Below are 15,752 nucleotides of genomic sequence, written 5' to 3'. Positions count from 1 at the left end.
TTATAAGGCGGCCCTTTATGCACGGAACATGTTTTCAGGTGGTACAGTCATGGCTCCCATTTGCCCCACAATCAAGGGCGCTGGAACTAGGGGTGCTGAGGGTGTGGCAGCACCTCTGGCTTTGCATGGCTTCCACCATATACAGGGGTTACAGTTTTGTTCAATGGCTTTCAGCACCCCCACTATAAAAATTGTTCCAGTGCCACTGCCCATAATGCCATTACACTAACGCGTGTAGTCTCGTTATAAGGCGGAACACAAATAGCATGTCTCCTAGCTATGGCTCCCGACTACAGTGTTATAAAAAGGGAGCACTGTATTGTATATATGAGTGTCTGTTTGAAATAATTCAGCAATAGATACAAAAAGTACCATAGAAATGGGCCTCAATATAAACTTGCATTTCTTTGTCATGCAGCCTCAGCAGGACTAGAATTAGGGAGCGGGGGGTATGAGGCAGAACAGGATATGATGTAAACAGCATCTGTACATGTGACAGAGGCACCAGCTACAGTGTGACAGACAGACAGCAATCAAACTTATCTATACATCAGAGTGGAAGAGTTCATGCAAGCAGACCAGTGAGTGAGCAGTTCAGGTGCTACAGCTAACTCACAGCACCCTCTAGCAGAGAGACAGGGTACTGCACCCCAGATTGTGATACCTTTTAATTAGGCCCTCCTGAGTTCTCAATATAATAATAATAATAATAATAATAATAATAATAATAATAATAATTACAGTGGTAGCAGACAGTAAGCCCTAAGTTTTAATATCCATATTACTGGGTTCAAAGTTCTTAGTAATAACTGACTAACTAACAAATACATAAATAAAGAAATAAAGAAATAACATTTGATCAATATGCAATAAAGATTAATACATAAAATAAATAATTGCAATAGAATTCCCACATGGTCAGATGATAATGAACAATATTATACACACAGAGCCTCTGACTGAATCCCATGTCCTGATCAAACACAGCATCACGAAGCGAAGCATCACTGATTGCCATGTGCTTAATTAAGTACCCTAAAATACTCAGAGGCTGCGGGGACCTCAAGCTGCTCTCGTCCCAGCAGGGGTCCAGTCTAAACACCTTCATGAAGATCAAGCAATTCTCTTTGATAGAGCGTCTACTGAGGTAATGTTGCATTTTACCCCCGAAAACACATTTTACTCTCTGTATTAGAGGGTAAGATACTCCCAGACCAAAAACCCTATCTGTAGCTATGTATAGCTCTATAGCTCTGTGCAGCTCTTTATAGCTCTGTGCAGCTATGTATAGCTGTGTGTAGCTGTGTATAGCTGTGTGTAGCTCTGTGCAGCTGTGTATAGCTGTGTGTAGCTGTGTGCAGCTGTGTATAGCTGTGTGTAGCTGTGTGCAGCTCTGTGCAGCTGTGTATAGCTGTGTGTAGCTGTGTGCAGCTCTATAGCTCTGTGCAGATCTGTGCAGCTGTGTATAGCTGTGTGTAGCTCTGTGCAGCTCTGTATAGCTGTGTGTAGCTGTGTGCAGCTCTGTGTAGCTCTGTGCAGCTGTGTATAGCTGTGTGTAGCTGTGTGCAGCTCTGTGTAGCTCTATAGCTCTGTGCAGCTCTGTGCAGCTGTGTATAGCTGTGTATAGCTGTGTGCAGCTCTGTGCAGCTGCGTATAGCTGTGTATAGCTGTGTGCAGCTCTGTGCAGCTCTATAGCTCTGTGCAGCTATGTGTAGTTGTGTGCAGCTTGCTGCTCCCCTGGCCCTCCTTCATTATTGCATCGCACCTGTTAACTTCACCACAACTGTGCTTTTCCTGTTAATTAGGAGCCAAGTGCCCCCCCCCCCAAAAATACACACACATTAAAACAAGCTTCATTAAAACAAGTTGAGTCATGTACACTCTGACTGTGACACACAAGAGGGATGGAAATAAGACTCCTATTACACAGCAGTTTCACACATTCCAGGTTTTACAATGAGCTTGATAAGCCCCAGTGTACAGGTAAAATGCTCAGGTGTGTCTCATTAAACTCATAGTAAAAACCAGGAATGGATCAAACCGATATGCAAAGGAAGCCTTATTTCCATTTGTGTATACACACACACACAATACCAGAGACAATGGCACAGTGCCAACCAGTCTAGCAGCCTTTATTTATTTTTTTCAACAGAAAATGCAGGAGCAGCGACTCTGCTGGATAAACACTGCTTTATTCACAGACACACACAGGATTCAAACAAAGCCACCAATTAATACCCTGGCAACCAAATCCACACGGAAACACCAGCCAGAGGAATTATGAGATGGTGAAGAGGTGGGAGGGTGGAACATAAATTCACCCTGCCAAACACACAGATACACACACTCTCACTGCCACACACACACATACACTCATGCACACAGTCACACATACCGACACACACACATACATTCTATTTCCAAATACTCATAAGCAGCAAATCTCTCTCTTTTGCTCAGTGTCTGTCAGGTTAATGTAAACACTGTGTCTCTAATGGGAGCTGTGCAAGAGAAAAGGGAGAGGGGGAGATAGGAGAGAAAAAAAGAGGATGAGAGAGAGGCTGAAGACCAGAGTAGAATGCACACTGCTAATTACACAGACCTGCATCTTAAATACAGAAGACAAGAGGAAAAAAAGCAGGCATCACAGAGAGGGAGAGGGAGAGGAATTAAAGGGAGGGGGGAGACAGCACAAGAGGGAGAAAAAAATGCTAATGGTCTCGCTGCAATCAGTAATGGTCTCGCTACAGCACAGGAAGTGTAATTATGGCTTCTAAAGCAGATCTCAAATGACATTTTTTTTTTTTTTTTTTTTTACAAAAAAATGTATATTTGCCATCAAAATGTTGTCAAAACAACAAATGGACTAAATACCGTGGACAATGGCACACCACTACACATTTCCAGCAGCAGCCAAGAGGTTAAAAATACTTTTTTCCCACCACTATACCCCCCCACTTCCCCTCCCCCATGGGGGGCATAGTGTGTCCTTGAGCCAGGCGTTTCTTCGATCGCTGCCGAACGCCATACAGCTTTCCGTTGTGTTTTTTTCCTCCTGGAAAATCAATATGCCTGGATTTGAAAATCCAGAGACACACAGAGCAAACACATAACCCAGAGACAGCAAACATGCAACACTCAAGCAGTCTCTACACTACTGCTCTTAAAGACACAGGCAGAGCAGGGGACTGGGCAGAAGGAGGAGGGGGAGGGGGGGGCTGTTTCATTGATTTCTATCCTGCAGTCTCCCTTAACTCAGCAATATCAATCTATTGTACCCGCTGGTAGATGTCTACATCCCCCCCCCCCCACAATTTCGAAATAAGAAATGCCGTTTTACACCATCTACATTTCAATACATTTTCAAGTATTTCACAGTGTGTCCATCCTGGAGGGAGAGGAAAAGAGAGTGACAGAGGGAGGGAGAGGGGGGTTGGAAGAGAGAAAGGGAGGACGTTAGAGAGAGAGGAAAAGAAGAGACCGAGAGAGAGAGAGAGGGACAATATATTCTATGACAAGAAGTCTTTCTCATTGAGTTGCACAGTGTAGCACCCGGACACACACCCAGGCAGACTGACTCCCTCATAATTAACACAGTGACTGTCTGGGAGTCTGCCTGACACTGTGCAGATAGATCACGATATTGCACAGTCATGTGGGAGGAGGGGGCCTGTCAATGGCAGTGCAGTGCTACACTAATTGAGCACTAACAAGAAGTTCTAAAAAAAGAAAACTCAAAGGCAAAATGCTCTGTGCAAAACCGCACTTCATTTTCCAGCTGCACGATATCACACGATTGAATATTCCTGAAGCTGAGACTTATTACGCAGAGAGGGGGAGGGCGAGGGGAGGTGTTATATGTCTTACTGCAATTAACAGACCAATTTATATTGCACATTATTCTCTAGGATTAAAACTGCCAAAGGTACTGCTCAAAACAGTTGCCTGCTTGACTAGTTTCCATCTATCTATCTATCTATCTATCTATCTATAAACACACATTATACATAATTAACGGTTTGCTGTTTTATATATTAACTGTTAATCCATTAATACGTTTCATATAACATTAAAAATGCAAACTTTATAATCGTCTTTATCCTGAGATGAATTATTGCAGGTTTAATGAGATCTGGTTTTTGGTTCTTGAATCTTTAACTCTTCTGCTATGATTTAATGATCTCTAGTTTAATTTCTGTTTTGAGAAGCCCGTTTGGATTAACGAATCAAAGTTCACAGTTTGTGAAATCTTTCTCCATCAGTGCACCGGAAATATTTTAATACATCTAACAGAAACTTAGTAAAAATGACAAACATTTTGACTGTAAGTCTTTCTTGGTGCCGTTCAATAGAAACACTAAAACAAACTGAATAAATTGTTCAATGACAACGTTTCAACTTGAAGTCTTTCGCAATGTCCTCAGTGAAAGTCTTCTATCTTATGAAAGTTTACCACAGTAATTTATTTATTTTATTTTTTTAAAATGTAGTAGTCACCAATTATTTTTATTGTTTTCTCCCCAATTTAGCTGTGTCCAATTATTTTTAGGCTCAGCTCACCGCTACCACCCCTGCGCTGACTCGGGAGGGGCGAAGACGAACACACGGGACCTAGCCCTCCCTCCTCCGGGCACCGCCCCCTGGACTATAGGGTGCATCCTGCACTCCACACAAAGCACCTTCACTGGATGCGATACTGTGGAGTATTACCATGGTAATTTTGCTCAACGTTGCAGAGCAAAGTCTAATGCTGTGCAGAACAGTATAGCAATGCAAGATTTGACAATGCTGTGCAACAACAGCATGTTATATTGTGCAGAACACAAAAAAACAGTGGTACTGTAAAACCGGGTCTACTACTGTGTAACAATGTACAGTACAGAGTAGCAGTTAGCATGACTGAGGCAGAGGATTGTGATCTCTCTCCCTCTCTTTCTCCCTCTTCTCTCCTCTCTCTTGCTCTCACTTCCACTGGCTGATCGGTATTCAAGGTCTCTCTCACATTTTCTAATTTCCATAACCGCTAGTAAGCAGAACCGCTGGGCCGTGTCACACAGTAAGAGGGAGGGAGAAGGGAGAGTGGGGGAGAAGGATGGAGAGTGGCAGGTGGGGGGGGGACTGTGTGTATGACATTCAAACGACACGCGGTGTTCAAACCAGGCAAATCACTTTTGGCCCCTGTGGGACACCATACTGCTGCAGAACAATGCTGAAAACTGTTGACTGCAGCAAAAAGAAAAAAAAAAAGACCCAAATACTGCAACCAATGATTAATAATATTCACCATCCTGTGACACTGCAAAGCAATGTGGCATACTATGCAGCAACATGCAGGGCACTGCAGCAATGCAATGCTGTGCCACACCGATATTCATTGGCGGTATCATTAATTCATGAATTAATGTTCGCGTTGGAGTCCAGCATTATTGCTCGCTTTAATTTGACACTCAGGCTTGCTTTACAAACTGTCAGTAATTACTTCAGAAGTTGCATTGTAAAGGGTTAACTTGCGGTTTTACTGCAATTTTCCTTGAGTGCTAATGTTGTCAAATTTTCCTTGTAAAAATAGTTTACAAACTAGCTGAATTTAGAGATAATAAAAGAAACATAATAAATTAAATGACAAACGTTTTGACTTGAAGTCTTTGCTGTGCTTTAAAGAAGCCCTATAATGTTACACGTTGCTAGTTATTGCAGAAAAAAGTGTTAGAAACACTAAAATAGAAACACTGTGAAACCGACAGGGAGAGAGAGGGAGGGATAGAGAGGGAGCGAAAGAGGGAGCGAGAGAGAGAGGGAGGGAGAGTGAGGGAGAGTGAGGGAGAGAGAGAGGGAGGGAGAGACAGAGGGAGAGGGAGGGAGAGATGGAGGGAGGGAGAGAGAGAGTACACTAGTCCCATCTTGTTCACCAGGAGCTATTTATCACAATTAGACTTATTTCAGAACCTCCAGATAAAAAAAAATTATAAAAAAAAAAATGTAATCCCAGAACAGAGCTTTTGATGAACGACTTCCTATTTCTCCATCGTCCCTCTCCCTCTTCCCGTCTCTTTCCCTTTCTCCCTCTCCCTCCATCTCTCTCTTCTCCTCTCTGTCTCTTTCCATTTCTCTCTCCCTCCTTCTCCCTCTCTTCCCCTCACTTTTTCCCTTTCTCCCTCTCAATCCATCTTCCTCGCTCATTTTCCCTCTCCCTCTATTCCCTTCTCTGTCTCTTTCCATTTCTCTCTCTGCCTCTCTTCCCCAGTCTCTTTTCCTTTTTTCCTCTCCCTCCATCTGCCTCACCCTCTTCCCCTCTCTGTCTCTTTCCCTCGCTTCCTCTCTTCTCTGTTCTCTATCTTCCTCCATCTCTCTCCCTCTCTGTGTGTGCATGTCTGAGACAGTGTGTGTGTGTGTGTGTGTGTGTGTGTGTCACAACACCACACACATCTCATGTGTCAGACTTCTGAGAGTGTGGGCAGGTATTACTATCAATGTGGGGACAAAATTTGAGAAAATGTCCCCACAAAGATAGTAACTCCTTAAAAAATGATGTTGTGGGGACGTCCCCACTTTGTAAAACACCTTTATAAGAAGTAAATATTACTTAAAAAAAAAAAAAAAAAAAAAAAAAACTAAAAGTACCAAAATATTTAGCTTGTTGTCGACTTTCACCCTGTGTGGAGTTTTGTCTCACTGGAGTTAGAAATAGTAAATAAAAATATAGTGAGAGTCAAAGAGAAGTCCCCACAAGTATAGGAAAACAAACATGTGTGTGTGTGTGTGTGTGTGCGTGTGTGTCAGGGTGTGCAGGTCTGACAGTGTGTCTGTGTGTGTGTGAGACAGAGTGTGTGTGCATGTCTGAGAGTGTGTGTGTGTATGTGTGTGTGTGTGTGTGTGTGTGTGTGTGGCAGTCCCACACGTCGGTCTGACAGTGTGTCTGTGTGTGTGTGAGAGAGAGTGTGTGTGCATGTCTGAGAGTGTGTGTGTGTGTGTGACAGAGTGTGTGTGTCTGAGAGTGTGTGTGCGTGTGTGTCTGTGTGTGTGTGAGAGAGTGTGTGTGCATGTCTGAGAGTGTGTGTGTATGTGTGTGTGTCTGAGAGTGTGTGTGTGAAAGAGAGTGTGTGCATGTCTGAGAGTGTGTGTGTGTGTATGTGTGTGTGTGACAGAGTGTGTGTGTCTGTGCGTGTGTGTCTGTGTGTGTGAGAGAGAGTGTGTGTGCATGTCTGAGAGTGTGTGTGTGTGTCAGGGTGTGCATGTCTGAGAGTTTGTGTGTCTGTGAGAGTGTACATGTCTAAGAGTGTGTGTATGAGTGTGCGTTTCTGAGTGTGTCAGGGTGTTTGTGAGATTCAGTTCAGTCTTGGACCTGTAATGCATCACAACGAACTAATCACATTGATGACAGGCCGGCTCACACATTTCGAGACAATGACAAAGACTTCTATTTGAGACGCTTGCCGTGAATGTATAAAGTTTCCTACAGCAAGACCGTAGTTGATTGTATTTCATTCTCTTGCACTCTTTCTATGTCCCCCTGACACAACAGGGCCAGAGAATGAAACCCACTCTCAACCTGATCAGAAGGAGACACCCAACCCAACATACAGCAATATAGAGCTTCTTCTTGTAACAAAAGATAAACAGATTCCTTCGCAAATCTCGAAGAAGCCAGATTCTCCTAAATCCTGTTAGACATAACCAATCTGGCTTCTCTTAACTTGATTCAGATTTAGATTTTGACAGACAGAGCTGTGTTTGCGTGATACGCTGGACAGATTCATTTTTCGATTTGGTTTTAGCATTGTTAAGAAACACGCTGATTAATTAATTAGTGTAACAGATTGGTGTGCCATGGGCTAGCGGCAGTAGAAAGAGTCTCAGCACTGTGTTAGTAATCCTGCACACTGTCTGCTGTAACCCACACACTTCAGACAAGCTTGGATATAACGTGATATTCATGTAGACATTTACATGAAGGAGAAAAAAAGAGAAGGAGGGAGGGAGGGACATTGAGAAACACTTGTAAACGTTTGTCAAGTCTTTTCTCCCCTCTTCTCTCCCTCATTCTTTACTTCTTCTCCTCTCTCTCTCTATCTCCTCTCTCCCTCCCTCTTTCCTCGCTCTCCCACCTGCTTCCCGCGTTGCCTCCATCTCTCATCCCCAGTGTGTCCTCACTCCTTCACTGCTTCACTCCCACTCTCTCTCCATCCTTCTGTCAGTCCTTCACTCCTGCTTTCGCCTGCCTCACTCTCAGAGAAAGACTGAGCGACAGGAGAGAGAGAGAGGAGGGAGGGGAAGGTGAGAGAGAGGAGAGAGGATGAGAGAGAAAGGGAGAGATGGTGACAGCACCTCAAAGTGGAAAAGGAATGGAAGGATGTCAGCTCCAAGCACACTTCTCTCCCTCTCTCGCACACAAACAAACACAAAATGTGTTTCATGCATTGTACGTTTGAAAAAATATATTTTCAGAGTGGCAGGGAAATAATCTTCACACACACGCAAAATCTCTCTCTCTCCCTCCCTTCTCTCTCTCTTTCTCTCTCTCTCGATCTCTCAAATTCAAACTCAAGTTATTTATCGGCATGACAAGCTATACAAGTATTGCCAGAACCAGGACATCAAACACACAGAGAAGAAGGAGCAAGCTGACAGTGCAGTCATTTCTGCTTCCTCTTTCTTTTCTTTTGCTCGCTCTCCCTCTTTTCCTCAGTGTCTCTCGCTTCAAACCCCAAATGATCTTTATCAACAAGATGAGGCACACAAGCATCGCCTAAGGTTAAGTGTCAAAAAACAAAGAATATAATTTTTCATACATTTAAAAAATAACTGTAGGAACAGAGCAAATGTAGAAAGGACTCGACTCTGCACTTGCAATGTGGACTCTGCTTGCTACAATATTATACTGGGCACACATACCTGACACCTTTCTTTCTCTCTCTCTCCCTTCTATCCTCTCTCCTCTTCCCCCATCTCTCAGTAACTGCATGCATATTGCCAAGAATGTCACAAAGAAGCAGATTTGCAGTGAAGGTCTGTCTGCCGGTGTAAATCACAAAGTCCCTTTCGGGGGATTAATCGCTCCCCTCCCCAACGAGGGAAAACAGCCTCGCTCTGTGAGATATCCCTGCATTGTGTTTACGCAATTAAAAATCACGCACCAGAAATCAAGGGAAAGATTTTTAATTGTTGTGCAGATTTCGCTGTGGTAAAAAACGTACAATGTGAGTGCTGAGAGATGGGAGAGACGTCTTAGACCAGCCTGCGTGACCCTCCAAGTCCAAGCACTTCAGTAAACCGCACGTCTGTCTCAAACCCCCGGCATCAAAGTTTAATAACTTCAGCAATAAAATATTCACAGTGCGTCACTTTCTATTTAGACACCCAACAGGTAAATACACTGCCAGTACAGCGCACACTTGAGGCATTTTAGTTGATGAAGGACTCTTGTCTGAAATATATATCTGTATATATATATATTGTATATATATATATATATATATATATATATATATATATATATATATATATCTATATATATCTGTCTCACTCTATCTGTCTATATAACACAGGTGCTCCTGCTTGTTAATACAATGCATTTCCGAGTGGGTTTCCTTTGACTTGGCTTCACTTGGCATCCTTAGCATGGCTCTCCTTGCTGTCAGTGTGCTGTCAATGCTGAGGGGTGTACCAGCCCCTGACACAGCCCTGACACTGGCCCAACTCCAACACACATAACACACTCCAAACACTGAGAGTGGGCAGGAAAAACACTGCAGAGTGTTAGAAAGCACAGTGAAGGCACGGTAAAGCACAAGCAAGCATTGTGAAGCACAGAGAGGCACACTAGAGCATATTACAAAATAAACCATGGTAAACTAACCCTTATAATAGTATCCCACAGTAAAAGCACAGCACAGTGTAGTCAAGCACAGAGAGGTATGGTTAAGCACAGGCAAGCATTGTAAAGCACAGAGAAAGCATGGTAAAGCATAGGCAAGCATTGTAAAGCACAGAGAGTTATGGTAGAGCACATTAAAAGACAAACTATATTAAACTAATCATTATAAAAGTATCCCACAGTAAAAGCAAAGCACAGTGTAATAAAGCACAGTGAAAGCATGGTAAAGCATAGGCAAGTATTGTAAAGCGCAGACTGGTATGGTAAAGCATATTCATAAAAAACCATGGCAAACGCATAGTATATCAATGGGGAAAAGCATGGGAGGAAAACATTTCCGTACAAATTTAAAGCAGAAAACTTTTTTAAGGGAGATAATGTCAGAGCCGCAGTGCTAACAAAAAAACTGTCTTGCAGATTTACTGTAGGAAACTTTCGTACGTCCGAGGGGATCAATTTTAAATGGAGGTATCAGATGAGTGGCATTTCCCTGCTTCTACGCAGTCTGGTGTGATTAACATTGATATGAGTTGATATAACCTTAAACTAACGTGTGTTAGGGGAATAAACCAACACACACACAGATATACAAAAAGTGACTGACGCAGAGAGAGAGACGCACACACACACACACAGGCATACCCATACACACAGTCTGATACAAAAAGGCAAACACACACAGATATATACACAAAGTGATTGACACACACACACACACCCCTTTCACTTTGACTTAAAATCTACGGACAGGAAATGTAAATAAATCCCGGTGATGCAAACACTTCAACTTTCGAAGTTTGTTTGGAAAACCCAAGATCCAGATATTAATCGCCTTGTACGTAAGTCCCTGCCTCATCTAACCACTCTTACCAGTTACCAAAGATCAAAGCACCAAGAAATGTGGAACAGCCTGTCAATATCTTAAGAACTGTAATATGACCTAGAACTGTAAAAACACACACAGCTTAGAAATCCAACACACACTGAGACACAGACATCCTTATAAATGTTTACCAGTGATTTTGCACTGCATTTTTTTAGTTTTACCATCATGCTTTTCCCATGGCTATAGTCTGCATTTACCATAGTTTACCATGTTTATTAATATGCTTTATTATATTTTGCTTTTCTATACAGTACTTCCCTATGCTTCATCATGCTTTCACAAACATACACTAACACACAGACACTGACACACACACACACACACACACAAGCATACAGACACTGACCTACACAGACACTGACACACACACACACATACATACATACACTGCAGACTCTGCAGTGTTAAGCAAGAATCAGGCAGTCTAAGCGTGACGGCTCACATGCTCTAATCCCACTGTACGTGCGGAGCTGCTGCAAACGAGTATCTTCTCATCAGGGATCTCTCATAGATTAGCTCCAAATGACGGCCTGCCTGTCTGCAGCGGGCTAGATAAGAGCAGCGGCAAGAAGAGCTTTCAACATATATCTGAACAAGTCTTACTGCAGCTGTTAAATATATATATATATATATATATATATATATATATATATATATATATATATATATATAAACACACACACACACACACACATACACTGTGGGTCTGTCATTATCTCTCTTATAAAAGCTTGCCTTGTGGGAAGGGCTAGTCAAAAGGTTTGCCACACATTTTAAAAGCAACAATAGGCAACAGCCTACTGTATTGTGCACTAAACTGTGATACTGCAAAGCAGCAATTTCTAACACTGGGGACCACGGTACAGTACAGGCTTTACATTGCTTGCTTATGCTTTACCAAGCTTTCCTGGTAAAGGTGGGGAAGGGGTGTCTGAATCAATATCAAATCAAATGAAATCCACCTCAAGGGACGGAGAACTGCTTCATAGCTCAGTGAAAACCTCTCCACAGCCAGAAAAGATAACGAGAACAGAGAAACACACACACTAAGAGAGACACTCTGAGACACAGAGACACCATGACACACACAATGAGATACTGAGACACACACAGTGAGACAAACACACTGTGACACACACGAAATGACTGACAGACCAAGAGAGACAGAGGCATGTTATTTCAGGTCTGGGACAGTGTGTTTCTGACAGCAGAAGCCCCTCACTCCTCTGCATCGCAGGCTACGTCCCCTCTCCTCCCAGCAGCGCTGCTATCTCTGAATCTGACTGCGGCAGGCTGGGAGCCACAGGCACTTTTATTGTATTATTTAAAGAGGTCGCCTAGCAACCAGCACCAGGGCAAGCCATAAGGAATATTTAAAGCTGAAGACAGACAGCGTGCCTCAATCAAGTTCAGCGTGACACTACAAAACAAGCAGTTTCTATGTGACTGAAACCCTCTTTAAAGGGACCTAACTGATGCATTGTCTGTCTACTGCATTTCTTTATAAAGGTTTCCCAGATTAAAAGCACAGCAAAGTGTAATAAAGCAAAGTGAAAGCAGGTTAAAGCACAGAGAGGTATGGTAAAGCATAGGCAAGCATTGTAAAGCACAGAGAGGTCTGGTAAAGCATAGGGAAGCATTGTAAAGCACAGAGAGGTATGGTAAAGCATAGGCAAGCATTGTAAAGCACAGAGAGGTCTGGTAAAGCATAGGGAAGCATTGTAAAGCACAGAGAGGTATGGTAAAGCATAGGCAAGCATTGTAAAGCACAGAGAGGTCTGGTAAAGCATAGGGAAGCATTGTAAAGCACAGAGAGGGAAGGTAAAGCATAGGCAAGCATTGTAAAGCACAGAGAGGTATGGTAAAGCTTAGGCAAGCATTGTAAAGCACAGAGAGGGATGGTAAAGCATAGGCAAGCATTGTAAAGCACAGAGAGGTCTGGTAAAGCATAGGGAAGCATTGTAAAGCACAGAGAGGTATGGTAAAGCATAGGGAAGCATTGTAAAGCACAGAGAGGGAAGGTAAAGCATAGGCAAGCATTGTAAAGCACAGAGAGGTATGGTAAAGCATAGGGAAGCATTGTAAAGCACAGAGAGGTACGATAAAGCATATTAAAAAACAAACCATGGGTAAACTAACCCTTATAAAAGTTTCCTGTGGTAAAAGCACAGCAAAATGTAATGAAGCACATAAATCGTGGTAAAGCATAGGCAAACACTGTATAATAACATAATTTATTATATATAATAATATATATATATATATATATATATATATATATATATATATATATATATATATAGTCTCATAACCTACACAGTTCTCACTAACCTATACACGCTGTCACTGCTGTGTAATCAGGCAGTCCACAGAAACACTGATTGGGGCCCCCATCGTTAGCCTGGGCAGTCTGCGGGCCTGTGTAACACACACACACACACAGAGAAACCAGAGACTATCTTCACCTCACTGTTACCCTTACAAAAGTTCACCGCTGGTATATTTGCACGGTTGCAGTTTTCCCCCATGCTTTTCCCATGCATTTACCACAGTTTACTATGGTTTGCCATGTTTTTATTTTTTTAATATGCAAACACCATAAAAAGGCAAGGGAGCACTAATAAAAAAAAAATTAAAAAAACTCTAAACATTGGTCCCTTTTAAAAAAAAAATAGGAGTTACTTATGAAACTGTACTACACTAGACTGTTGTAGCTAAGATCCATTTTCATTTTAATAAAGATCACCTGGTTCTAGACTGGGTTATAGAAATGTCTCAGTGTGCTTGGGAGTTGTGCAAGAAAATCAGAACATTTAAATACATGTTTGCTAAAAACTTGCGAAATATACAGTGAATAGCCTACACATTTGTATGCGTGATTCAGTTTCTTCTAGTTTCATCTCAGTAGTAATACTGAAATGCTAAATTGTTGTGAATGCTAGTGAATGAATGAATGGCCTGTAGAATGGTGGGGCTGCAGCCTCTGCGAGTGAGTGTCTGTGTGCACACCTGTCACCGTGTCTTTGTGTGTGTGTCAGTGTTTGTGTGTCTGTTGCTGTCTATGTGTCTGATGTCAGTGTGTGTGTGTGTTTCACTGTGTGTCTGTCTGTGCATGTCAGTGTCTGTGTGCGTGTCAATGTGTGTGCGTATGTGTGTCACTGTGTGTGTGCGTGTCAGAGTGTGCGATTCACCATGTGTGCTCTCAAGGGCTGTTAGTCTTCATTTTAAACAAAAACGGAAGCTCTGTGCTCTGCTCAGCTGTTTCTACCGAATGTCCTTCAAGTGTCCTCAGTGCCGTTATAAAGATTGCCTTTCAGAGGAGCAGTCAAGTGGAGTCAATGAGGAAGGATGTTTGCTAAAAGACCCACCTCTTTAATGCTCTCTCTAACTCGACGTCTATCTTCATTGCTCACTCTCTCTTTTTCTTGTTTCCTCTTTCTCTTCCCCTCCCCATCTTTCTTGCTCATTTTATCATATCATCTCCTCCCTTTCTCTCCCCCTCTCCTCCTTTCAAATTCAAATTCAGTTTCTAAAAAGGTTTGTTTTTTTGCATGACAGGATTTGTCAGATTCTGCCCAAAGGGACTGCAGTGTGAACACAAGTGCATAAGAACAGAACAACACAGACAGCAATTCAATGGACCACTTCCTTCATTCTCATTCTTTCTCTCTCTCTCTCTCCAGCTGTAAGTTTATAAACCCCAATCAAAATGTATAATTGAGAAAAACAAAGAATTTTGGAAAAATCTTTCATAAAAAAAAGTTCTGCTTTTGTGGATGAGGAAAAAAATAAAACTAATGTCTGCAATTATTTATTCCACCAATTGTTTTGCAAAACTCCAAAAATGCTAATTCAACAGTATTCATACCATTTGATGCTATGATAGTATTGTCTACAAGATGCTAGAAATGTAAATATGACAATGCAGACCCTAATTCTAGAAAATTCTACAAAATGCTGGATTGTTAGTGAACATTCTTAGAGTATAAAAAGGGTTTGTGGCTTACATAAAAAAATGTCTGATTTCACATGTCTTTGATCTTAGCGAAAAAATATGCAGACCCAACTGAATTTACGTCCTGTCAAAATCCATGCTCATTCAGAAGACCAAACATGTATTCAAACATCCTCTGTCCTTCAGACGAATTCTTTACTATTCATTTCATTACCATTTGATGCTATGCATGTAATAATGTCTACAAGTATCTATTCCTGTAAAATTCACAATTCCAGACACCTAATTCTAGAAATATCTACAAATGCTGGATTGTTAGTGAACACATTCTTAGAGTATAAAAAGGGTTACGTGGCTAAGGACGTAATGTGCTGTCATTAACCAATAATTCCCTACTTTTCAATATGGGAAAAGTAAAGAGCTATTATTTATTGTCATATACAAAGCTGTGAGAGACCGATACAGAAGATTGTACAAGCATTGAGAGTCCCTCTCAAAGCTTTCAACGGACTGTTTCTAACTTATCCAGAGAAGTTGCATTATGAAATGAGTTTTGTATTAGGGTCTGCGAAGGAGAGGTTCACAATGGCTACCCTCTGTCTGGCGAGAGGTACATCCTTATACCAGAACGTAAGTCTCAGACTTGTGAGGAAGTATGGCAAGCTGGAGAGCACAGTCGGTGGATCTCGTGATTTATTTCTTATAAGACAGACAATTTAAATAATTCCTAAATTGTGAGGAAGTATGGCAAGCTGGCAAAAAAAAAAAGGCCCACAGAAAATAAAGTGCAAAAGGGCAAAACAAAAAAAATCTGCACAAAACACAAATAAAGCAAAAAGCAAAACAAAACTTAAAAAAAAAATTAGGTTTCCAGGCTGGGCAATGCCTTCACTGGATTCAAAACTTTCAAACTTTCAAACACACCAACCTGCTTCCTCAACTCCCTCTTCCCAAATGAGAAGCAGAGGCCTTTTATGTCAGGGGGCTGGGCGCTGATTGATCGTTAATTAAACTAATCATCTAATCAACCCCAGCCA

At 41.9% G+C, this 15,752-nt stretch overlaps 1 protein-coding gene across 1 annotated transcript in view; it reads right to left on the bottom strand.

Moving 5' to 3' along the window:
- LOC121324907 (SRC kinase signaling inhibitor 1-like) overlaps positions 1-15,752 on the bottom strand; it is a 65,716-nt gene that overhangs the window by 37,634 nt on the left and 12,330 nt on the right.

Source organism: Polyodon spathula, chromosome 12, assembly GCF_017654505.1.
Source record: "Polyodon spathula isolate WHYD16114869_AA chromosome 12, ASM1765450v1, whole genome shotgun sequence".
Classification (NCBI taxonomy): domain Eukaryota; kingdom Metazoa; phylum Chordata; class Actinopteri; order Acipenseriformes; family Polyodontidae; genus Polyodon; species Polyodon spathula.
The sequence above is the reverse complement of the archived record's forward strand: the minus strand, read 5'-3'. Positions and strand labels throughout refer to the sequence as shown.